Raw genomic sequence first — 25898 nt, forward strand, 5'->3', positions numbered from 1 at the left:
GATAGAATATCAGTTTGCATAATTTATGTTTTTCCCTTCTTTAGTTAAGAGTTTAATTATGGAAAAATATTGTCGATTTTAATTTTTGAAATTTGGCAATATCTGACAACTAGAAATATAATAAACTTCGTTTTGTTTTACACGTCCTCGCTAAAAGTCGATAAAAATCAATAAGTACATTATCATAATTAGCGAGTATAAGGACATCTAATGATGGCATGAAGTCCTTACTAAAAGCTCCTATGCTAAACGGCATATTTCTTGTAGTGTCCCGTATAGTGCTAAACTTGTCCCAAAACAGCCTCATAGGTCGAATCCCCAATGTCTAGGTGTTGAGTTATAGAGTTTGATCTTCACTTTGATCAAAGTGGTTTTATCCCATTGTTGATGAACAAGAGCTCAGGATCCATAGGATGCAAAAGTAAGATACATACATATTGGAAAATAACCTTAGATTTATCAATATTGCTAAGTATGTGTTTGATTCATGTCCATCTTTTGTTCTTTCTATTTCCTTCTAGCCAAATTTTTGGAATAGATTCATGTCATTACATATAAATAAATAAATAAAAGAAAGAAACCAAAGAATTTGTTTGATCAAAGCCTCGTTCCACAATCATTTCTTTAATACAAAAAGATGACTACAATAAGGAGAATGTACAGCTGTTCCTAAGTAAAACATTTTTGTGTTTTCCGAACATATAGTTAAAACAAGCGCAAGTCCTAAAATATGGATGCAATCTGACCTGATTCCAGAACTTTTTTGTACAAAAAAATAAAAATAAAAAAATAAAAAAAAATCAGATCTCAGGTGTGGCTGGTTGTTATTGTGTTGAGTTCTACAACTTCAGAATTTGTTGATGCTCTACTTCCAGCATTTCCTCTTTCAACTTCACTGTCATCATCCTGCATCTTGATACTCTCTTTTGATGCGTCGTAGGTGGCATGCAATCCCACTAGAAAATAATATGCAAGCAAGACCATTGTCCACACCATGAACCTCAAGAAAGAAGCTCCATCTATTGACCCCATCATGAACAAGTTCAATGCAATGCTACCTGATGGCAGCCATGGTACCATTGGAGCCCCCCATAGCTTTGGGCTCCTCGCTTGCTTCACCATCAATCGGATACCCAATGTTGAACAAAACCAAACTCCCACAACAATAAGATACACCCCCAAACTATTCACTCCCCACGCCCAAAGCAATGCAATCCCAGTAGCAGAACTCACAATCAGCATCAACAACACAATCAGCTTGTTTCTATCTTCATCAGATGTCACCCCTGTTGAGTAATATCGTCTCACTAACAGCCCGATTGCCACCAACGAGAAAATGAATAAGGTAGAAATTGAAAGAAGACTTGCCAACACATCAAGGCTTGTGAAAAACGCGACAAGGCAGTTTGCAGCAGTCATGATAATTGCAGCATTCACTGGTGTCCCTAGCTTTTTGTGAATCACAGCAAGAATGGGTGGGGCCATGTGGGTCCTAGCTATATGAGTGAAATACCGGGATTCTGCTATGATAGTTGCCAGAAGAACAGTAGTCATTCCTTTTAACGCGCCTAACCCGACTAAAATCTTTGCCCAATTCATTCCCACAACTTCAAATGCAATAGTGAACGGAGCATCGACATCGATTTGATTGTAGGGTTGCATTAGGCAAATTACAGTGGCAAGAAGTGAGTAAGTGGTGATAACAATCAACATAGATCCAACTAAGCCGATTGGTATATCTCTCCCCGGTTTCTTGGTTTCTTCTCCCAATGTTGCCACTCCATCAAACCCAACATATGCAAAGAAAAGAACAGATGATGCTTTAAAAATACCCCGAATACCGAAAGGCGCAAAAGGATCAAAATTGGCTGGATCAGCCTTTGTTGCTCCTGCTATAAGTATGAAAAGAAGGACACCAATGTGGATTATGGTTGCTACAGAATTAAACCTTGATGATCCTTTGACACTGAAAGATGCAATGATACAAATGATGGTAGATACCGCTGCAGCCATTGGGTCTAAATAGTCGAAACCCTTTCCCATTGAAGGGACATGTATACGAAAATCATTAGGCTTATAGTTGCATAAAGTTGCAAAATAAGAAGTCCAAGAACGCGATACACTAGCTCCAGCTACAACATACTCAAATAAGATGTTTCCAGCTGCAATATAAGCAACAAAGTCACCAAGCTCAACTCTTAGATATGCAAACGAGCCTCCTGCTACAGGAAGCTCAACTGCAAACTCGGTGTAGCAGATGACAGAGAGCAAAGCAGCACAACCGGAGATTAGGTAGGATAGGAGAACAGCTGGACCAGCCAAATCATGAGCAGCTTCTCCTGTAAGGACAAAAACTCCAGCACCCATCACAGCTCCAACACCAAACCAGATGAGGTCAAACCAATTGAGGGTCCGTTTCATCTGGTTTTGACTTCGAGCACACATTCCATGGATCTCATTGTCATCTGAGGAACGGGCTAACAGACGTTCTTTCAAACGGGCTCGTGTTTCTAGTAAGGCTTTGCCATAGTTTGACCAGCTCTTGAATGATTCTTCTGGGAAGAAATCTGATCTCAAACATACACAAGATTTTTTCTTAGGATCATCGTCCACATCGGTACTTTGTTCGTGAGTAAGGTTGTCATGGTCATTGACATTCCCATTCCCACTCCCACCGCCATCGCTATTTCCATTGTTAGTGACATTGTCCGCTTCATTGTCATTCCCATTCCGGTTGCCATTGTCGTTGTCATTGTCATTGACATTGTTATTGTCGTTGCTATTGACACTATGATTACTGTTGCCACCACTATCCTCATTTCTGCCACTACCATTGTCATTACTGTTGTCATCACCATCACCATTGCCATTACTATTGTTATTGTCATTGCTACTATTAGTGTCATTGTTGTTGCTGTTGTCATTAAGATTTTCGACGTCATTGCCAGTGGCATTGGTATCCGCCATCTTTGATGTCCTGAAATAGATTTTAAAATATCAAACGGAAAGCAGAAAAAAATGAGACCTAGAGGTGTCTTGTAACCCTTCCACTTTTTTTTTTTTTTTCAAAAAAAAAAAGCAGAATTCTTTATTGAAAGTAAATCCCCCCTCTCCATCCATTAGACAAATTAAAATGTTGTTGATACAGATACGAAGGTTGTTGTTGGCTAGCTATGCCTTATATAGCCTACTCAAAAGATCTGTGAAAAAATCTTAATATTGGAATATGGGAGCTGAAGCCATGTCCACTGGAGCACTTTCTCATAGTCGAGTGACACCATATTTCTACAAGAATCCTTGTCATCTTAAATGATTAGTTTAATAACTCCTTCGTATATTTCAGGCAAATTATTTTCCAGTATTAGAATTGGCATGAATTTCTTCGTAAATTTTCAAATTTCTAATACAAATACTAGACCAAAGAAGGCCAAAAACCAATCCAACAACGAAATATAATATAGAAATAGAATTTTACATTGCAATTTTGAAACGATCTAAAATTCCACGAAATTCTGTATATATTAAAGGCGTATGATATTAAAATTACAAATGCATATTACCTCTAAGTGCATTCTAACTGAAAGTAATTTTGATTACGCAATATATCAATAATTTTCCTAATTTGAACTGGATTGCCTCCAATGCACTGGACTTCAGCATTTCAGAACTACGGTTAATTAAGATGGGAGATGCGTACCTGTTGATTGTTGTATTGAGGAAGATTGAGAATGGGAGGAATGAGGAGCATCATGTACATCGGTCAGTAGGATTTATACATAGAGAGTGTGGTTGCGACGGCATACAAGTAGGGTAATTAGTTAAGGAGTTTCTAAGAATAGCATGTAAGAACGACCAAGTGCTTGAATCAAGATGATGATTCTTATACTAATTGAGTAATAAATTCCTTGAAATTAGGGTTTATATGGAAAAGTAAGGAAACGAAATTGTATGGTTATCTTTATAGTTAATTATTAAACAAAGCAGATATACTATTATCTTAGTCTACTAGTAAGTAGCAATTCGATATCACTACAAGAATACGGAGCTATAGCAACGACAAGTCGTCGGGATAGGTATCGAGAAATCTATTTTCCATTTATTTATATTCCATGGTCCAGTATACCAGAACGACGTGGTTTTATGGAATCTATACCGATGACTTGTCGTCGGCAGGCCACGTGGCGATCCGCGTGAAATGCCTATCCCGACGACATGTCGTAGGCACAGATTTTTCATTTTTAATTTTTTTTTGTTTCAGCAAAAAACGAAACGACATCGTTTATCGAGACCCTATACCGATAACATGTTGTCGGCATAAGGGTTTACCGCAGTCAGTCTTTCATTTGCACACAGCGACGCAAAAGTTTATACCTCTCCGGCGAAAATCACAATCAAACTTCCAAACCGGCGATTAACACCAGGTAACATCTTTTCTACTCAGATTTCTTTCTTTATTTTTGTGTGTTCAAGGTTTTTACCTCTAATTTGGGGTTTTTTTTAGTGTTTATAGCTATTCATCGGTTTTGGTTCACCACCGTCCGTCTTCCACCACCTTCAGCCTTCCTTCCAGCTTCTTTCCTTCACTGCCACAGAATGTAAGAACTTGGTTGGTTTTTCGGGTTTTTTTCTGATTTGGTGTATTTCCGGTGACCACCAGCCACCACCGGAGGATCCCATCAAATTTGACAATTGGAATAAGGGAGGTTATGCCAACGACTTCTATACCGATGACCATATTCACCCTATGCTGACAGACCTATGCCGACGACTCTGTGCCGACGACATGTCGTCTGTATACCCTATGACGACGACTTGTCGTCTGGACAGGGTCTGATTGTCGTCTCCATAGGGGTTAATGTTGTAGTGAAGGCACCTTGTGTTGTGTTGAGGAGTTCATGGTTTTATTAAAGGGTGTTCGAAAAAAAAAGTTTATGGCTTATTAGCTTATTAGCTTATAAGCTAATTATAAGCTAATAAATTAGAGGGAGTTAACTTATTAAATGACTTATTAGTAGTTTGTCACCGCTATAAGTTATTTTTATCCAAATATTTTTTTAGCTTATAGCAGTGTGAAACCGGTAATAAGCTAATAAGCTCATTTGCCAAACACCCTCTAAGCAAAAACTCTTAGGAGTGCGGTATATTTTTGGTTTGGTAAATTTCGTTCGTTTTCAAGTTAACATTCGATTTCAATCACCTACATGTCATGCCACGTCAACTTTTGTTAGTTTTCGGAAAAGATCCAATAGTTTTTTTACGAAAGACTTTACATTTTGATATTCTATGATGATTTTATAGTAATTATGATGATAATGATGTTTTGTATGCTTAGATAGTATAATTGTATTTTAGGAAATTACATGCTAAATGGTGTTTACAATGTTAAGCAGGGGCGGAACTTGAACGATTAATTTGGTTGGGGGAGGGTGAAGTATTAGAAACTAAAATTAACGTTCTTACACATAAAAGAACCAAATCCTTTTCAACAATTAAACACCAAAGTACCTAGAAGAAGAGTTACAACTCAGCCCGACGACATTTAAGGTCTTTAAATTCATCAATTACTGACTTCATATCAATATTTTCAACAATTTCTCTTTCTATATAAACCACCAAGTTGTTTGCGAGAAAGTCATCAGAATTCTTATTGCAAAGGCGGTTCTTGAATATTTTTATTGTTGAAAATCCATTCTTTGTTGTTGCGGTAGAAACTGGAAGCGTCAAGATTAACCGAACCACTCTATCAAGCAAATAATACATCTCACGTTTCTGAGTTTCCACAAGACCCTTGCATAGGTCAACAATAGTTTATACACAACGTAGCTTGGGATTCTTTGTCATATCGTTATAAAAATCTCCAATTTTTGATATCGTAATTAAATTCTCTCTTGCTTCGTAAAATCTTCAGGATAATATTTCTCAACAAGAAGACAAATGTGATCAACGTTAATCACTTTAGGGTGTTCTTTTGAAACTAAAGTAAAACTAAGACTTAACAACTCCATTGCATGAGCATTGAATCTACTATTCAACTCATGTAATTGTTTGTCCAATGTGGATGTAAACAAATATACTCGATAAAAATGTTTAAAAGTAACGTGATTATCGTTTTTTCGAGGCCGGTATCTGTAACGCCTGGTTCCTGGTACGTATTTAAATTCTTAAAATGTTCAATTTATAAGAGCTACTCGGCGAGTTGGTAGCCTTAACTCGTCGAGTAGGTGCCAGCTTGGTCGCGGGATTTAAATGGTCTACTCTACGAGTCCATGCCTGGACTCGGCGAGTAGGTCCATCAGGAGGAAATCCTAACCTGTGGGGCTTGCACCCTATTTAAGCAACATAACAGGCCTCCACCCCAGCCTCCATCACCTCCACATCCCACTCTCGAAACCCTAAGCAGCTATTGAGTGTTTTTTTAAGCTTTTCTTGCCTTTTGTGTGATTTGAGGATAGAAGGAGGAAGGAAAGGCTAGAAGATCCAAGGAGAAGGCAGAAGATTTGGTGTTTGTGTTACATTTCGGAACTCTTGAAGGTATAAAGCTTGTACCTTGGTTTCTTTCCACTTAGATCCTCATTTAAGTTGTTTATGGTCTTTTTGGGGCCATTTCTAAGGTCATTTCCGAGTTGAGAACTTTTGGGGACATATGGACTTTAGATCTAGGCACTCTTGAGCTCCAGAAGCTCAAAGTTGCCACCTTTATTCAGCCATGTCCCCATTCCATGCATTAGGTTCTTATGTTTAGCTTGGCTTTGGTGTTCTAGCTTTATAACATCATGCATGTCCGTAAAGTTAGCAACTTTAGGTGAAAGGCTAGCCTAAGGTGTCCAGATCTATGAGTTGGAAGCACTGGAATAGATTAAATCGACTGAATGGAAATGTCACAAGGAGGACTCGACGAGTTGTTCTTGGAACTCGGCGAGTCGGGTCGTGAATCCTAACTCCTTTTATGGGTATGAGTGAAACCACTGAGTCTAGGAGATGACTCAGTGAGTTGGACAAGATTAGGACTTGGAAGTTGAAGAACTCGACGAGTCCAAGGAGGGACTCGACGAGTAGGAGTCGATATGTCCTGATGTTATGTCAGGAAGAACTCGACGAGTCTGATAAGGGACTCGACGAGTGGACTTAGTTGACCACGGGTCTGATTTGGTCACGAACTCGCCGAGTTGGGAGAGGACTCGACGAGTAGGGTTGACTGGGATTTGACTTTGACTTTGACCTTGACCAGGGGTAAAAGGTCATTTTACCCTAAGAAAGGATTAGCAGATTCTGATTAAGTGTTATATTGGAATTGATAGTGGGGGAGTCGCCGGAGTAGCAGACAGGGATCTCTCACTAGGGTTTCAGCAGCCAGTCTTGCAAGGTGAGTTTCCTTCAGTAGGAATGGGTCTACGACACCAAGTTCGGCCCATATAAGTGATATATAGTAGTTTAGAATGGGCGGGGCTCGATGCTTATATTATTACTTGAGTATAGATATGTGATTGATGGATAGATGTACTTGTTGTCTGTGTGATACTCGTATGCATGTTAGTAATGGAGTGTGGGCGGGGGCCCGAATCTCCTAGATAGCGGAGTGTGGGCGGGGCCCGAATCTCCATGAGAGTGGGCGGGGCCCGAATCTCCATGAGGGTGGTTGGGGTCCGAATCTCCTAGATAGCGGGGTATGGGCGGGGCCCGGATCTCCCAGACAGCGGAGTGTGGGCGGGGCCCGAATCTCCATGAGAGTGGTCGGGGCCCGTATCTCCTAGTTGCATGTTATTTGTAGGGTATGTGGTAGTTTAGGGAACTCACTAAGCTTCGTGCTTACAATTTTCAGTTTGTGTTTCAGGTACTTCCACTAGCAAGGGGAAGGGCTCGGGATGATCGCATGGCACACACCATAGTCTTCAGCCTGGGAGTTTTACTCTGATATTTTCATATGAGATTTTGACATGTGACAGATATTATGATACTTTATGATACATGATACACGATTTTATTTATGGGTATGCATGATTTATGGTTTTAATAATGATTGGAAACGAAATTTTTGGAGCGTGTTTTTAGGATGTTTTAGTATTGAGTAAAAGTATATGGAGCTTTCATATCTGGCATATCTACTTGATATTTCTCACAAAAAAAAAAAACTTTACCTGTGCAAGTAAAGAATCCCATCTGTTGTTCCTGAAATCATTTAGACTCTCCTTTGTTGCTGAAACTAACTCCATGGGTTGTTAGAGAGGCTTTCAAGGAATCATCATCACCATCACCTTACTTTGTTTTTAGGCCCTTGTAAGTATCGAAGCTTCCACCTTTATTGTTTTTTGTGGTTATATCTCAGTTTTGTCCCACTTTTCTCATTGTTTGAACAAGTTTGAATGAATAGAAACCATAAAGTTGGAAACTTTATGGGTTATAAGGGTCCTAAGAGTGTCATGAAGTTCAAATCTAGTGAATGGTTAGTTTTTGGAACCTTGAATGAAAGTTGGATGACCTTTTCTTCATTTATTGACCCAAATGATATCTAGACTTGTATTGGGCATATATATCTTAAAAGCATCGGCTTTCAAGTATATTATGGAGTTATAAGACCTTGTGGAAAGTTAGAGTAAAAGGCTTAATGGATTAAGGACTTAAATGTTGGATTTTTGGCTTCAGACTATGCTCACGACATGAGACATAGGGTCTCACGACACGAGGATTGGATAATCCCATTTCTATTGAGCTTCTTGGGGCTCACGACGTGAGAGAAGGCTGCTCACATCGTGAGGTCAGCTCCAATGACTTTTCTTGTCTAAGTTGGTTGAGTTGAGTCGAGATGAGTTGGAATCGGACCGAGTGATCTCTCATGGCGTGACCCAGGTCTGATCACAACGTGAGGCTGAATGATTGCCATTATGGGTTGTTGACTTTGACTTTGACCATTGGCTTTTGGCATGGGTTGACTTTTGGTCAATTTTATTTTTAGAATGTAGACTTAGGGTTTACCTTGTTTGGATTAATAGGAGGTGTTAAGCACCCATCATTTGGCAGGAGAGCAGTTAGCTGTGGTCGGCACAATATTGAGCTGAGTGTTAGTCGGCTTTGTGAACCAGGTGAGTCTCCTCACTGTACTCGGGGACCGAAGGCACTAATGTCGGCCCATTGGCTTATGTTAGATAGGAATACCAGAGGGTGGCCCTTGGCATTTGTATGAAAGACTTGGAGGTGGCTCCTGGAAAATTATATGCAAGACCAGAGACTAGACCCTGGCAGGTATAAGTAGTATGCTAGTTGCCAATGTGATACTTGCATGGAAGACCAGGAGGTGGCTCTTGGCACTTGTCTGTAAGACCCAGGGTTTTGGCCCCCGACCTGGAAAGGAAAGACCATGATATGGATCATGGCATAATGGAAAGACTATGGTCGACACATGGCAATCTCTATTGTATGTATGGTATGTGGTATTTTGGGGAACTCACTAAGCTTTGTGCTTACGGTTTTATGTTCATGGTTTCAGGTACTTTCGGTTTGAAAGGGAAGGGACTGACGTGATTGCACAGCATCCCCCAGAGTTTTATGCATTATCCATTTATGATCTTTACTCTTATGTTTAAATAAAATACTCACTTTAATCGGTTTTGGAATAACTCATTTGTATGGTTTATTGTTTAAAAACGAAAAATTTACTATGAATTTTTGGGACGTTACAAATTATTTCGTGGAGAAAGACATGAGTACAATCAAACATGTTAAGCAAATTGCACACAGAACAAAGATGAGAACCCTGTAACACTCTAAATTTCAAAACAAATTTTTCACTTTTAAAAGTTCACACAAAACATACTTAAACATTTCCCATGTAAAAATGTATTTTTCTCAAACACAAAACATCATAAATTGTTTATCAAATATCCTAAAATCCACATAAACTCAAATCATGAAGTTGGTGTGTACAATCATGTCGGCGCCTTCCCGCGATCCTGAGATGTACCTGAGATACATTTTACACAAACACTGTAAGCACGAAGCTTAGTGAGTTCCCCAAAATACCACATACACAATAATTAGCCTCTCATGGCTATGTCTCGATAAGGACCCTCTGGTCATGTGTCTCAGTGAAGACCCTCCGGTCTCACATCTCGGTATGGACCCTCCGGTCATAGCTCAACATATACACAGAATAATATAACAGCATAAGTCACAAAGACAAGATGCATAACAACACATAACTCAATATAAGCAAGTAAGACCCTCCGGTCAATAATCACAAATAAGACCCTCCAGTCAGTAACATGATCAAGACCCTCTGGTCATACATAAATTACCACTCAGGTTAGTAAAGTGAGAAGGCTCACCTCGTAAAGTAAAGCAAGTATACCCTGCACCCGAACTGCCGGTCTAGACTCCGCCTAACATATATCACATGTACCTCTAATTAATAATTTATATTAACAACCCCCAAAAGATGTTAGGCTAAGTTTCTCTAATAAGTCTCGGAAGGGTAAAAGACCATTTTACCCCTCCATGGCCTCCAAAGTCCACAACTTGACGAAACCCTAAAAGTCAACGGAAGTCAACACCCATCACGTACGTCGGGCGTATATCCCTCTACGTTGGGCGTACAGCCAGCCATGCATGCATCGGGGTGGCTCAGCGCTACGTTGCACGTAGCTGGGAGTACGCACCTAAAAGGACAGGTATTATGCTCTGGAGTTCACCAAACACATAAAGATCAAGCTTGGGACATAAAACCTAAAAATGAACCAATATATGAATTAATCAAAACAATGAGAAAGCTTTGAGCTTCATACCTCTGAATGATGCACCAACCACAGGGAAACTCATATCCAAAAGCTTGGACACCAACTCTTCTTCCTTCAGAGCTCCTTCTTCACAAAGGAATCCCACAAGATCACTCAAATAGCCTCAAATGCTCACACAAACTATGAAAACGAGATGTAGGGTTTGAGGGGAGTTGAAGGCTGGAAATGGTGGCTGGAAATGAGGCCATCATGTTCCTTAAATAGGGACACACAACACAATTAGGGTTTACACTCTGAGCCTGGTACGCCCAGCGTACCATCTGGTACGCCCCGCGTACTAGGTGGCCTCCGCGTCCATAATACACACATGATGTTGGATTAATGTCTAAGTCCATAACTATAATTGGTAAGACTTGACCCGACCCGGCATGGTCCATTTGGGTTGCATGGCATCATGCATTTGGATAGACTATAATGAGAGAAATAACACTTAAGGTTGGTTAATATATTATAAGTTCTAATATATTAATAAGGTTATTTAATTAGTATTGATCAAGAATTAATTTGGAATTAATTAAGTGATCAAAAGGAGACTAATTAAATATATGGGTTTATTGTGTAAATCATTCATTCTTATATATGTGGGCGTGTGATCCAAGATTCCTTATGTTGGACTAAGTCCATGGGGTGACCCATGGATACTCCATGGAGGTTAAAATCCATGGAGCATAAGGAATGGGTAAAGTTATGAGTTACATGGTGTAACCCTAATAGCCACCATATAAAAGAATCCCATGGCTCAAGAAATCGTGCACTAATGTGTGAATATGAGGGCTAGACGATTTCAAGGAGTGTTCCATTTCTCTCAAGTCATTCCATGTGCATTTGGTGTTGTGTGAACCATTTGAGGTGTCACACTTGGGGCACTAGGCACTCAAGCTTCATGGAGACAAGCTACATCAAACAAAGGTATGTATTCTATCCATTTGATTACCCAAGTATCAAGTATTGTATGCTAGATAGGGTAATACCTTGGAAAGTTCATAATTGCATGTATAATAGAGAAAACATAGATCCAAGGTATTTAGGGTTGCATGTACACTTAGGAGTGTTAGAATGCGCAAAACCCATCACATGAGTACGCTGAGCGTACACATGCGTACGTCCCGCGTACTCATTTGCCACCTTTTTTCTCAGTTAAGGGCTAGTTTTGACAATTCAATAAAAGTAAGGGTCATCGATACATACCTAATTTCGGGATGTTACAATTCTCCCCCACTAGGATCAGACTTTCGCCCTCGAAGTCATCCTCTGGAAACAGCTCTGGCTACTGCTCGCGCATCTCGGACTCCGGCTCCCAAGTCCACTCTAAACCTCTATGATGCTGCCACTAAACTTTAACTAGATGCAGCTCCTTGTTCCTCGAGGTCCTGACTTTCCTATCCAATATCGCTACCAGTCTATCTACATAGTTCAGGCGATCATCAACCCGAATATCCTCTAAAGGCACCACTGCCGTCTCGTCGGCTACACACTTCCTCAGCTGGGATACATGGAAGGTGTTATGAATCTGGCTCAACTCCTCAGGCACCTCTAGCCGATAAACTACCTTGCCCACCCGAGCAATCACCCTGAAAGGACCAATGAATCGAGGGCCTAGCTTGCCCTGCTTCCTGAATCGGATCACCCCTTTCCATGGGGATACCTTTAGGAGAACAAAGTCGCCAACCTGGAACTCTAGTTCGGAACGCCTTCGGTCTGTGTAACTCTTCTGACGACTCTGGGCCGTCAGCAACCTCTGTCTAACCTGCTGGATTTGCTCTGTCGTCTTGAGCACTATCTCGGTGCTCCCCATCACTCTCTGTCCGACCTCCCCCCAACAGATAGGAGTCCGGCATCTCGTCCCATATAAAAGCTCAAAGGGAGGCATCCTAATGCTAGAGTGATGGTTGTTGTTGTCTGAAAATTCGGCCAAGGGTAGATAGGAATCCCAACTCCCACCAAAATCTATAACACAAGCGCGTAACATATCCTTGGGCGTCTAAATCGTTCGCTCACTCTGCCCGTTTATCTGTGGATGGTATGCGGTGCTGAAATGTAGTCGGGTACCCAACTCCTCATTAAATTTCTTCCAGAATCTGGAAGTAAAACGTACATCACGGTCAGACACTATCGATGTCGGCACTTCGTGCCGAGCCACCACCTCTCGAACGTAGACCTCGGCCAGCTTCTCCGCAGAAGATTTCTCACTTATAGCCAGAAAGTGACCACTCTTTGTCAATCGGTCCACAATCACCCAGATCGTATCCACACCCCTCGCAGTCCTCGGCAATTTGGTAATAAAATCCATGGAGATTTGTTCGCACTTCCATAGAGGAACCTCCAGAGGCTGCAACTTTCCTTGAAGGCGTTGGTGCTCTGTCTTGACCTTGCGGCAGGTCAAACACCTCTCAACTATCCATGCCACATCTCTCTTCATACAGGGCCACCAGTAAATGTGTTTCAAATCCAAGTACATCTTCATGGCCCCAGGATGAATAGAAAACCTCAACTTACGGGCCTCCTCCATCAAAGTCTGTCGAGCTCCACCTGTATATGGCACCCATATCCGCCCATGGTAGGTCATAAGCCCCCGACTATCCGTCTCAAACTCAGAAATCTGCCCGATCACCCGTTCTCTCTTGCAGTTCTCCGGTCTCATGGCCACCGCTTGGGCCTCTCGGATGACATCTAAGACTGGAGTCATCATCGTCATCCTCATACACACGTCTCGGATCGGAGCACTCGCTGCTCTACGACTTAGGGCATCAGCTACCACATTAGCCTTTCCAGGATGATACAAAATCTCACAGTCGTAGTCCTTTACTACATCCAACCACCTCCTCTGTCGCATATTCAGATTGGGTTGATCCATAAGGTACCTCAGGATCTTATGGTCCGTGTATATGGTACATCGGACACCATAGAGGTAATGACGCCAAATCTTGAGGGCGAATACCATTGCCCCCAGCTCCAAATCGTGGGTGGGATATCTCGTCTCGTGAGGCTTCAGTTGCCTCGACGCATATGCTATCACGTGCCCCCTTTGCATCAACACAATACCCAATCCCGCTATGGATGCATCGCAGTAGACTACGAAGTCCTCCAATCCTTTCGGGAGGGCTAGTACTGGAGCCCTGCACAACCTCTGGTGAAGGATCTCGAATGATGCCTGCTGCTCAGGCCCCCAAGCAAAAGCAACTCCCTTCCTGGTAAATTTGGTGAGAGGGACAACAATCTTGGAGAAATCCCTGATAAATCTCTGATAATAACTTGTCAGGCCAAGAAAACTTCTGATCTCGGATGGGGATCTCGATACCTCCCACTGAATAACTGCCTCATTCTTGGCCGGGTCGACCAAAATCCCATTCTGATTAACGAGGTGTCCCAAGAACTGAACCTCTTGCAACCAGAAATCACACTTGGAGAATTTGGCATAAAGCCTCTCCATCCTCAACACTCCAAGAATCTTTCGAAGATGCTCCTCATGCTGCTCCCTAGACCTCGAGTATACCAAAATATCGTCGATGAACACGATCACCGACCGATCCAACGCGTTGGTGAGCCCGAAAGGCATCACCATGAACCCATAATGCCCATAACGAGTCCGAAAGGCCGTCTTCTAGATATCCTCCTCGCGGACCCTCATCTGATGATATCCATATCTCACATCAATCATGGAAAACCAAGACGCTCCCTGCAACTGATCAAATAAGTCGTCGATCCTCGGCAATGGATAACGGTTCTTAACTGTCAACTTGTTCAACTACCGGTAATCGATGCACATCCGGTGTGAACCATCCTTCTTCTTGACAAAAAGGATCGGCGCTCCCCACGGCGAACTACTCGTCCGAATGAAACCCTTCCCCAGCAGCTCCTGAAGCTGCGAGGATAACTCCTGCATCTCGGGCGGCACGAGACGATATGGTGCCTTGACAATAGGCGCCGCCCCTGAAACCAGATCAATCCGGAACTCCACCTGCCTCTCAGGAGGCACACCCAGCAGATCCTTGGGAAAAACATCCGGGAAATCACATACCATGGGAACATCGGAAACATAAATCAATCTCTCCTTGTCAACCTGAGTATCCACTACATAAGCTAAGAAGCACATACATCCCTTCTGCAGACTCTATCTCGCCCTGGCGGCAGAGCAAAAAGCTGTTCTCGATCTAGTTCCCTCACCATAAAGAGTAAGTACTCCCCCACTAGGGTCTCGAATCGTCACCATCTGACGCTCGCAATCAATTACAGCTCCAAATCGACTCAACCAATCTATGCCTATTATGATGCAGACATCTCCCATCGCTATCGTCACCTGATCTATCGGAAACTCAACACCGAAAATCTCTAAAAAAAACAACCCTTGAATACATCAGTGGCAAAAACCGCATGCTCATCGGCTATAAAAACCCTCAGTGGGCGACTCAAAGCCTCGCGTCTAACACTAATGCAACGACTAAAGGATAAGGACATGAAGGATCGACTCGCACCCGAGTCAAATAGTACCAAGGCCGACACATAATTCACAAGAAAAGTACCTATATTAAGCACAATATAAGCATAACGAATCATAATAACAACATGAATAAATAGATACATACCAGCAACAACGTCAGGTACTGCACAGACCTCCTCCGCAGTCAACTGGAAAGCTATCCCAAGAACCCTGAGAGCCTCGGCCTTCCCGGCCTCCCGGGCCGACCATCAGTGACACGCAAGGTAGCAGGAGCAGGGGCCTGGGCTGATCCCTGTGTGAGCTGCGGGCACCCAGCCTTCCGGTGGCCTGTCTGGTTGCAATGAAAGCAAACCAAAAATCCCTTGGGGTAGTCCTTTGCCATATGCCCCTCCTTGTCGCACTTGAAACAAATCCCCGATCGGCAAGATCCCTCGTGACTCTTACCGCACTTGCCACAAGTGTGACCCTTTTGGCTTCCTGCTATGGTATCTGCAGTCTTATCCCGCTTGGTCGCCGGCTGCGACTCCACTGGTCTCCTATCTCTCCCCTGAGGCTCTCCCTCCTCCCTATTCTGAGTCTCCAGGTCGATCTCCCTCCTCCTGGCATTGGTCTGTAACTCAACCAATGTCCGATATGATGAGTTCGCCACGAACTCCCGAATGTCCCTCCTCAAAATGCTCAAGTACCGGATCACATGTGTCTGCTCAGTAGACACATGCTCAGGGCAAAATAACTCCCTTTCATGAAACATCCTCGTGATCTCTGTCACTGTCTCTATCTTTTGTTTGAGAGATAGCAACTCCTGGGCCAATCGTTCCCTCTCCACCTAGGGAACAAACTCATCTCGGAATAGCTGGGTAAATCTCTCCCAAGTAACTACAGCATGGTCTGCAGGAGAATAGTCCGTCGTCACAAACTTCCACCAGTCTTTCGCTCCCAAGCGAAGATGGTTCAGGGCAAATCGAACCTTCGGGTCCTCAGGGCATGAACAAGTATAAAATCATCCCTTGATATCGGAGATCAATAGCATCGCAGCAATCAGGTCATGGGTCCCGTCAAACTCTAATGGCTTTGTGTTGCTGAACTCTCGGAACATCAACGAGCCACCCCCTGTGGCCTTGCTGCTGCAAGGGTTGCGGTGGTTGTGGCAGCGGCAGCCTCGGTGATGGCATCATATCGCTCGTCAAAAGTCTCAATCAACGTGGTCTTAATAGACTCGAGCATCTCCGGAATAGCCTCCCTGATAGTTGCGGCCACCTCACTCACAATAATCCTGCAGATCTCCTCATCACTGGTACTCGCCCTATCGGGGTTCCTGGAGCCTGAACCTCGGGTAGCCACCATAGTCTCTCTCTGAAACATAAACACAGAAATCATCAGGGACAGGCTAAAGCGCACACACATTCACACATCCCTACATGCTTATTAGTATCCCAAGATTCTTACTTGAGTCGCGTACGGATCTGATGTACCTGAAACACATTTTACACAAACACTGTAAGCACGAAGCTTAGTGAGTTCCCCAAAACACCACATACACAATAATTAGCCTTTCATGGCTATGTCTCGATAAGGACCCTCCGGTCATGTGTCTCAGTGAAGACCCTCCGGTCTCACATCTCGGTAAGGACCCTCCGGTCATAGCTCAACATATACACAGAATAATATAACAGCATAAGTCACAAACACAAGATGCATAACAACACATAACTCAGTATAAGCAAGTAAGACCCTCCGGTCAATAATCACAAATAAGACCCTCCGGTCAGTAACACGATCAAGACCCTCTGGTCATACATAAATTACCACTCAGGTAAGTAAAGTGAGAAGACTCACCTCGTAAAGTAAAACAAGTATACCCTGCACTCGAACTACCGGTCTAGACTCCGCCTAACATATATCACATGTACCTCTAATTAATAATTGATATTAACAACCCCAAAAAGATGTTAGGCTAAGTTTCTCTAATAAGTCTCATAAGGGTAAAAGACCATTTTACCCCTTCATGGCCTCCAAAGTCCATATTAGGTGTGTCAAACCCAACAAATAATAGGGGTACAACATACTCCAAATACACTGCTTTAATGCACTAAAAAGGTAGTACAAGGCAAGTAGGGTCAAACCACAGAGACACGGGATAAAATTCTATACCTCTTTGTGCAAGGTACTTTGGTCACAAAGGGGGATTTGTTTGCAAAAGTCAAATAATGAAAATAACAATCAACTTTGAAACATGCAGAAAATGAAATAGATTTGTAAACAAGTTGTAAAAGTGCTTCCAGTTCTAGTTCTCAATGTTGTCATTTAACCTGATTATGACTTGATGCAATTTGTGATTACTATTCTAAGTTGGTACTGAAAGATATTAACACGCTCTAATACCTCTCGCTTGCCAAATTATCTAACCAAAACACGCTCTTTGACTAGATCTGGCTTTACTAATTCAACCTAAACACGCTCTTAGATTGTATTGAAAAACTGCATTAAGTTTTATACAAGCTTCCCAACAATGTTCATTTCTTCTCATACGCTCGGAAGTGTGAAAACATGTGATATATGTTTTACAATAAGAAAACTTATTGCTTGTTACCAATTATTAACTTAATAGAATGATTAGGTGCCCTAAAAGTTAATTAACTGCACAAAAATTCAATTCATGAAAGTGGCCAATCAAACACAAATCAAATTTAAGGGTTCTAGTTTAAACAAAAACATAATCACTAGAATAGAATCACAAATCAAACATCAAATCATATGCTTCAAGTCAAGCAATCAACATGTTTTGAACAAGAACTAGAAACTAGGGTTTCTTAGCCACACATGACTAAGAACAAATCACAAGAACAAAAGATGGAAAAATGTGTGATTACAACTTACAAAATGGTAGAATTAATGTTTCCAAATGATTATTGATCAATCCCTTGCAATAACCTTCGAATTCCCTTCTCAAAATATGCTCTGATATGTTGTGTGTGTGTAAAAATGGCCCTCAACCCGTAATATGAAAGATAGGAAAAACTGCCAAAAGTTGGTTTTTGGGTCGAACACGGCCCGTGTTAAAATAGGCTAAACTGACACGGCCCGTGTTCAGCAGCCAACACGGCCCGTGTTGATTTGCACTAAACTGACACGGCCCGTGTTCAGCATGGTCAACAGCTCCCATTTTGCTCAACACGGCCCGTGTTGATTTTGTAGTGTAAATCCAACACTGCCCGTGTACCCCTCTGACTCCGAATCCAAACTTGATTTTTCCAACTTTTTCGTTCTTCGCCCGATCATCCCGAAATCTTTACCAATGCTTCCCGGCACCTCCCAAAGTGCATTCCAAGCTCCGGTTTACCTGAAAAAGACATGAAAGTGTGCAAATAAGGTTGTTCTAGAGACTAACATGAATATGATGAAATACAAGAAAAAGGAAGAACAATTATGCTAAATAGATGCATGAAATGGGACTAAAAGGTGTGCAAAAAGGTGCACAAAATGCACCTAACAAATCTCCCCAAGCTTAGACCTTTCTTGTCCTCAAGGAAGAACAAGAATCAGACGAAACAGGACGATTTCTAGATGACAAAAAGGAACATAGAACAAAAAGGGACAGAAAGATCCTAAAGGCTAGGAATGAATGCATGCAATGAAAACCATGAAAAAGAAACGTATGTACAAAGGATACTTAAGGACAAAAATGAACCAAAGAAAAATTTAAGAACACAAGTAATCTTTTTTTATTTATTTATTTTTCTAAATATAGACATATACGATCAGGCCTTACATCAGTGGGGCTCTAATCATTAATACCTAAGCGACCATCCTGCTACCTTCCACATATCACAGACTCCCAAAGTGAGGAAGACCCTAAATGGTGTAACCCAATAATCCAACCATAGTTTTATTTAAACTTCATACCTTAATTAGCTTTATGGGCGAAAATAACACAGTCCGGATCTCATGTCCTTAAGACTAGATGGTCAAGAATCAGAATCGACGCATCCTTAAGAACCCGTCACGACGAATCAACTTTCGCTGAAACAGTGAGCCCACCCGAAGGGGCCCAGCTCCTATGCTTTCACTTTTTCGAGAGCCACAAGTATCATATCACACAGTTCTTCATTCGCCATATTTGACTTTGAGGCGGCTTTTGATTTTTATTGAACTTGGATTTGTATCTTCATTTTGAGCTTTGAATTCTTAAATCAACTTTTGACTTTCTGGAAGTTTCTTCGTTTTGGCACTTGAAATTCTGATTGGGGTACTGGATGTGACAGTTGTACCCTTTCTTCTTTCTTGACTGTGTGGATCTGATACTTAAACTCTCTGTCACCGCGAGGGTAACGCGTGTCAACAAATAGGTCCGTGTTCTGTGGGTCCAGAGTTGCCGATAAAGATTCTTTTTAAACATTCAGAAGCAAATCATCCTAAAGCTATTATTACCGCCCACAAAAACGTTTCAGTATTCCATTTTTTTTATTATCTAAGGCTGGGGTCTCGAATTACGGTGTTTGGATCCCCTAGTTATGATAGTTGATTCTACACTTCCGAAAACTATCCGGTCACTTCAGTATTTTTTCTCATTTGAGCTCTCGATTTCCCACTTCATGGAGCTATTGTATGTAAAGAGTGTCATCATCTCGTATAAAGTTTTTTTTTTGTTTTTTTTTTTAAAAACAATGCATGCATGAATATGGATGTGAACATGAAAATGCAACATGAAAATGCACCTAATGTACAACTCTACCCCTCCCCAAGCTTAAATATAAGCATCGTCCCCGATGCTTAGAGAGGGCGGAACAACCTATTGCGGAGGAGGAGGAGGATAGTAGCTGGGATTTCGGGTCCAAGCCCAAAAGTCCTCCTCATGTTTGCGCTGACGCTCTTGATCTCGAGCGTATCGAGTGGTGAAGGCGGAAAAACTTTGGGTTAGGTTCGTGACATCTTGATGGTAAGTGTCGAGGCGGGTATGGATCGATTGGAATTGATCCAAATATTGCTGGTGATATGATGGGTATCCATCATGATGAGATGAGGTAGCACCACCCATGGGAGGGGCGTTTTGTGGTGCCGCCCCGCCACTCTCCTCATCTTCCTCCTCTTCCTCTTCGGTGAAGGTTTCAGGGAAGAGATATGGCTTGATTTGCCAGTCAGTGAAATTGTTAGGACGCCTGAGGGCAAGGATGTCCTTGTTCTTCGGGGTGATGAGGAGCCTTGGATCGTGGTTTTGACCCATGGTCCAATTATGGTTCCCGTCCTCCGCCCGAAACATTCTCATAGACTCTAGAACTCCCCTGGTCAGGTAGGTCTCACCGGGCAGGGGTTGGTGAGTTCCGGGGTATGGGGCCTGGACTGGAGCACTTTTGGCCAATAAAGTGACAATGACACCACAAGATATTTTGCCGGACCGTGATGTGCTGAGGCGGGTGAGTTTGTTACAAAGGAATAAGCCATAGTGAGGAATGAGATTATCGTCCAGGTGGGCCATCGCATAGAGTATTTTAAGCTCAAGGGCGCTAATGGTGTTTCCTTCTTCTCTAGGGACGACAAGTGAAGCAACGATCCCGTGGGCCACTTTCATCACAGGGTGGATGAGAGATGAGGCCTTAGCAGAACTTGAGACATAGAGGAGTTGACGCGTAAGGTCGGTCCACCACGTAAGATCACTGTATCCTGGGATTGGGTCATTGGGGCCAAAGGTGTGTTCTGTGGGGGGCCCCAACTATGACAATGATTTGGTCTAAGGACAGGGCATGATCTTGGTTCATAAGCCGGAAGCTTAGGACACCGTGGTCCAAATCAAATGAAGATAAGAACTCGGCAGTTGGAACTTTATAGCTGAGTTCGTGGACCTTTAACAACCCCTGTCATCCAATGTTCCGGAACAGTGTGTGGACTTGGTTGTAGATGTGCAACTCACGGAGAGATGGCACATGCGCGAATTGTTGGGTAGTGTGCGCGCGTTGGAGAAAGGCCTCAAGTTTGGCGGCTTGAATTGGGCCACGACAAACCATACCACGATGTGCCGGATTGGGTGGAGATGAAGCTGGGGTGACAGGGACCTGGGCGGCGGTGATGGGGACCTACGACGGCGGGCCGATGATTTGGTGTGCCGAGGTCGTTTAGAACTCTCACCTTCCATATGCAAAATTTGGGGGTAAAGTCAAAAAGTCAACTGGTCAACGGGTCAAAAAGTCAACTGTTGACGAGTCCAGTCAACACGAATTTGACCACCAAAATTTCGAGGGAAATTCGGTTCTTGGTGATTTCTAAGTGATTGTCAAGTCCAATACGACCAAAATGAGTGCAATTTGACCTTACAAACACAAAATCCACAAGTGAAGAGTTGGAAAGATTTTACTGAATCGTTAGTGGAAATGCGTTCTTGTTGATGAGAAAGACCTTCTTCAACCTCCCCAAGCTTGCCTACATGAAGATTTACGCACAAAAACACCAAAATTCTTAGAAAATTTCGGACCTAGGGTTTGTCAAAAACCCCCAAATCCACCATGAAAGTGTAAGAAGATGGTGTATTAGATGTAGGAGATGAAGTGGGGAAGATGAAAATCAAACCTCTTGGAAGATTTAATCCCCAAATCGTGAAGAATCAAGGGATTTTTGATGAAAATCGGACCTTGGGGTTTTCTTGGGAGAGAGAGGCTGTTTTAGAATGAAAGTGTGGAAGAATGAGGCAAAAATCCCGATTTTTAGCATTAAAACCCACATGCTCTGCTGCGTGAACACGGCCCGTGTTCCCACAGGCCAAATTAACACGGCCCGTGTTGGGGTCAGGATGCCTGAGATATGCATGAACACGACCCGTGTTCATTATAAGCCAAGAGGAACATGGGTCGTGTACTCCTCTGACTCCAGAATTGTTTGCTCTTTGATGAACACGACCCGTGTTCATTATAAGGCAAAGGGAACACGGGCCGTGTTAGCCTCTGACTCCGGAGTTGTTTGCCCTTTGATGAACACGACCCGTGTTCATTATAAGGCAAAAGTAACACGGGCCATGTTAGCCTCTGATTGCCACTTCCACTTTTTGAACCAAAAATTTTCCCTCTCATTCAAATGAAATGTTTTTGCATCCCAAGGTCCGTTTGGTGATTTTAAATCATGTTTAAATGCATTTGGAACATTGAAAACCAAAAACTCAAAGAAATGGAAATCGTTTTTTAAAGAAAAGACAGAAATACCCCCGGGTTGCCTCCCGGTAAGCTGCCCTTGTTTTAAGTCGTTGGCTCGACTTTGCCCTTTAGATTCACTCAATGTAGTCTGGGCGGTCCAAGCTATCAACCTCCATGTCTTTCTCTTGGAAACCTTCATAGAAAACCTTTAACCTGTGACCATTAACTTTGAACACTTTCCCAGTTTTGTTACTCTTAATCTCAACTGCACCATGATCAAATACATTAGTAACAATGAACGGACCCACCCACCGGGACCGTAACTTACCGGAAAACCATTTAAGTCGAGAGTCATAGAGTAATACCTTTTGACCAATCTCAAAGGTCTTACGGGAGAGGTACTTATCATGGAATGCTTTGGTCTTATCTTTGTAGATGCGTGAACTCTCGAATGCTTCATTTCTTATCTCCTACGACTCTTGAATCTCTAGCTTTCGGTGAACACCCGCTTCATCAATCTTCATGTTTAGCTTTTTGATAGCCCAGAAAGCTTTGTGTTCCAGTTCAACAGGGAGGTGACAAGCTTTGCCAAACACGAGTCTGTAAGGTGACATCCCAATTGGAGTTTTATATGCAGTGCGGTATGCCCAAAGAGCATCATCTAATCTCAAACTCCAATCTTTGCGGTTTGTGTTCACTGTTTTCTCAAGTATGGACTTGATTTCTCTGTTTGACACTTCAGCTTGTCCATTTGTTTGCGGGTGATAAGCCGTGGACACCCGATGTTGGACTCCATACTTCTTGAGAACCGATCCAAGAGTTTTGTTGCAGAAGTGTGTGCCTCTGTCACTGATCAAGGCTTTTGGAGTTCCAAACCTACATAAAATGTTAGCCTTGACAAAATCTACAACAACTTTAGCATCATCAGTTCTTGTTGCCTTTGCCTCTACCCATTTGGAAACATAGTCAACAGCCAAAAGGATGTATAAATTCCCAAAAGATGAAGGAAAAGGGCCCATAAAATCAATACCTCATATATCAAATATTTCACAAACCAAGATACGGGTCAAGGGCATTTGGTTTCGGGAACTCAAAAAACCTGTCATTTGACATCTCTCACAACTTTTACAAAAAGTGTAAGAGTCATGAAAGAGTCGAGACCAATAAAATCCACAGTCTAAAATTTTCCTGGCAGTTCTTTGAGGACCAAAATGCCCTCCGCAAGCATAACTATGACAAAAGTTGAGGATAGATTGTACCTCATGTTCTTCAACACATCTTCTTATTACTTGATCTACACAATGTTTCCAAAGGTACGTCTCATCCCAAATGTACTTTCTTGCATCTTTCTTGATCTTATCTCTCTGTGACCTCGTGAGATCGGGTGGGAATTTTCCCGTGACCATGAAGTTGCATATATCCGCATACCAAGGTGGTGTTTGGATAGCAAACAAGTACTCGTCTGGGAATGCGTCATGAATGGGAGTCGCATCTTCGGGTTGGACTATTCGGCTCAAATGATCGGCGACTAGGTTCTCTTTCCCGCTTTTATCTTTGATCTCAATATCGAACTCTTGCAAAAGCAGCATCCACCGTATTAACCTCGGCTTCGAATCTTTCTTTGTAAGTAAGTGCTTTATGGCTGCATGGTCCGAATATATGATCACTTTAGTTCCAAGGAGGTATTGCCGGAATTTCTCTAGTGCAAACACAATAGCAAGCAACTCTTTTTCTGTTGTGGTGTAGTTGCTTTGTGCACTATCCAAAGTCTTGGATGCATAGTAGATGAAATGGTGGGCTCGGTCCACCTTTTGTCCCAAAACTACCCCAACCGCGATGTTGCTAGCGTCGCACATGATCTCGAATGGAAGATCCCAGTTTGGTGGTTGGATGATGGGGGCGGATGTCAACAATACCTTCAAGTGATCAAATGCACTTTTACATGCATCACCAAACTCAAAATCGGCCTCCTTTTGTAGAAGTTGACACATCGGCACCGTGATCTTGGAAAAATCCTTTATAAAAACCGCCGATAAAAACCTGCATGGCCAAGAAAAGAACGCACTTCCCGAACATTTGTCGAGTATGGTAAGCTCTTAATAACATCTGTTTTGGCCTTGTCAACTTCTAAGCCTTTTTGTGACACCACATGTCCAAGTATCAAGCCCTTGTCAACCATAAAATGACATTTTTCATAATTAAGGACTAAGTTCGTGTCAATGCACCTTTGTAAGATTTTGGTGAGATTTTGCAAACATTCATTAAAAGAATTTCCATAAACAGTAAAATCGTCCATGAAAACCTCTATGATATTTTCGACATATTCTGAAAATATGCTCACCATATATCTTTGGAAGGTCGCGGGTGCATTGCACAAGCCAAAGGGCATGCGTCTATACGCAAAGGTGTCGAAGGGACATGTGAATGTGGTTTTCTCTTGGTCTTCCGGGGCAACCGGAATTTGGTGAAAACCAGAAAAACCATCAAGGCAGCAATAGTGGGATTTCCCGGCCAATCGTTCTAACATCTGATCGATGAATGACAAAGGGAAGTGGTCTTTGCGGGTGGAAGCATTCAACTTCCTATAATCGATACAAACTCTCCACCCGTTTTGCACACGGGTGGGTACCAATTCCCCCTTGGAGTTTTTGACAACGGTGACTCCGGCTTTTTTCGGGACAGCTTGAACGGGACTTACCCACTTACTATCATAAATGGGGTAGATTACACCTGCATCCAAGAGCTTCATGATCTCTTTTTTAACCACCTCCATCATAGGTGGATTCAATCTCCTTTGGGCTTCACGGGTTGGCTTAAAGTCTTCTTCCATCAATATTTTATGCATGCATAATGATGGACTCAACCCCTTTATGTCCGCAATGGTCCAACCAATAGCCTCCTTGTACTTTTTCAAAATTCCAACCAACTCTTTTTCTTCTTCCTTTGCTAGCTTGGTTGAAATTATCACCGGTAATGTCTCTTCCTCTCCAAGATAGACATACTTGAGATGGTCAGGGAGAGTCTTCAAATCAAGACTTGGTGGGTGTACCATGGATGGAAGGAGTTTCGGATCGGGATTTTTGAGCTTCATGCGGGTTGGTTCAACTCTCAAAGGTTGTGCTTTTTCCAAGGAGTTGATTGCTTCAATCAACTCATCCTCCAACATATACTTATCAGCCAGATTCTTGATCCCTGTTTCATCAAAATGCTTGCTCAAGATGGTGGTTAGCACATCTTGGCTTGACAACTCGAAACAATCATTAGTATATGAATCAATAACATCTATGAAGTTTAAAGAATGAATATCACTAGGATAACGCATAACTTCAAAGATATTAAAGTTGATCACCTCACCATCGAACTCCATAGACAAAGTACCATTTGCTACGTCTATTTTTGTTTTTGCGGTACTCATGAAGGGTCTCCCCAAAAGGATGGAGCTCGATTGTGGGGTGTTGTCATCACCCATATCCAAAACATAAAAGTCAGCAGGAAATACAAGTTCATTGACTTGCACTAACACGTCTTCCAATACACCTTTTGGGTGTACCAGAGACC

At 42.4% G+C, this 25898-nt stretch overlaps 1 pseudogene; it reads right to left on the minus strand.

The window, feature by feature from the left end:
* Positions 1 to 807: 807 nt before the first annotated feature.
* On the minus strand, positions 808 to 2967 carry LOC145158637 (cationic amino acid transporter 1 pseudogene; annotated as a pseudogene).
* Positions 2968 to 25898: the final 22931 nt, after the last annotated feature.

This window comes from Lactuca virosa, chromosome 2, assembly GCF_052849685.1.
Source record: "Lactuca virosa cultivar CGN04683 chromosome 2, Lactuca_virosa_CGN04683_v6, whole genome shotgun sequence".
NCBI classification, from domain to species: Eukaryota; Viridiplantae; Streptophyta; class Magnoliopsida; order Asterales; family Asteraceae; genus Lactuca; species Lactuca virosa.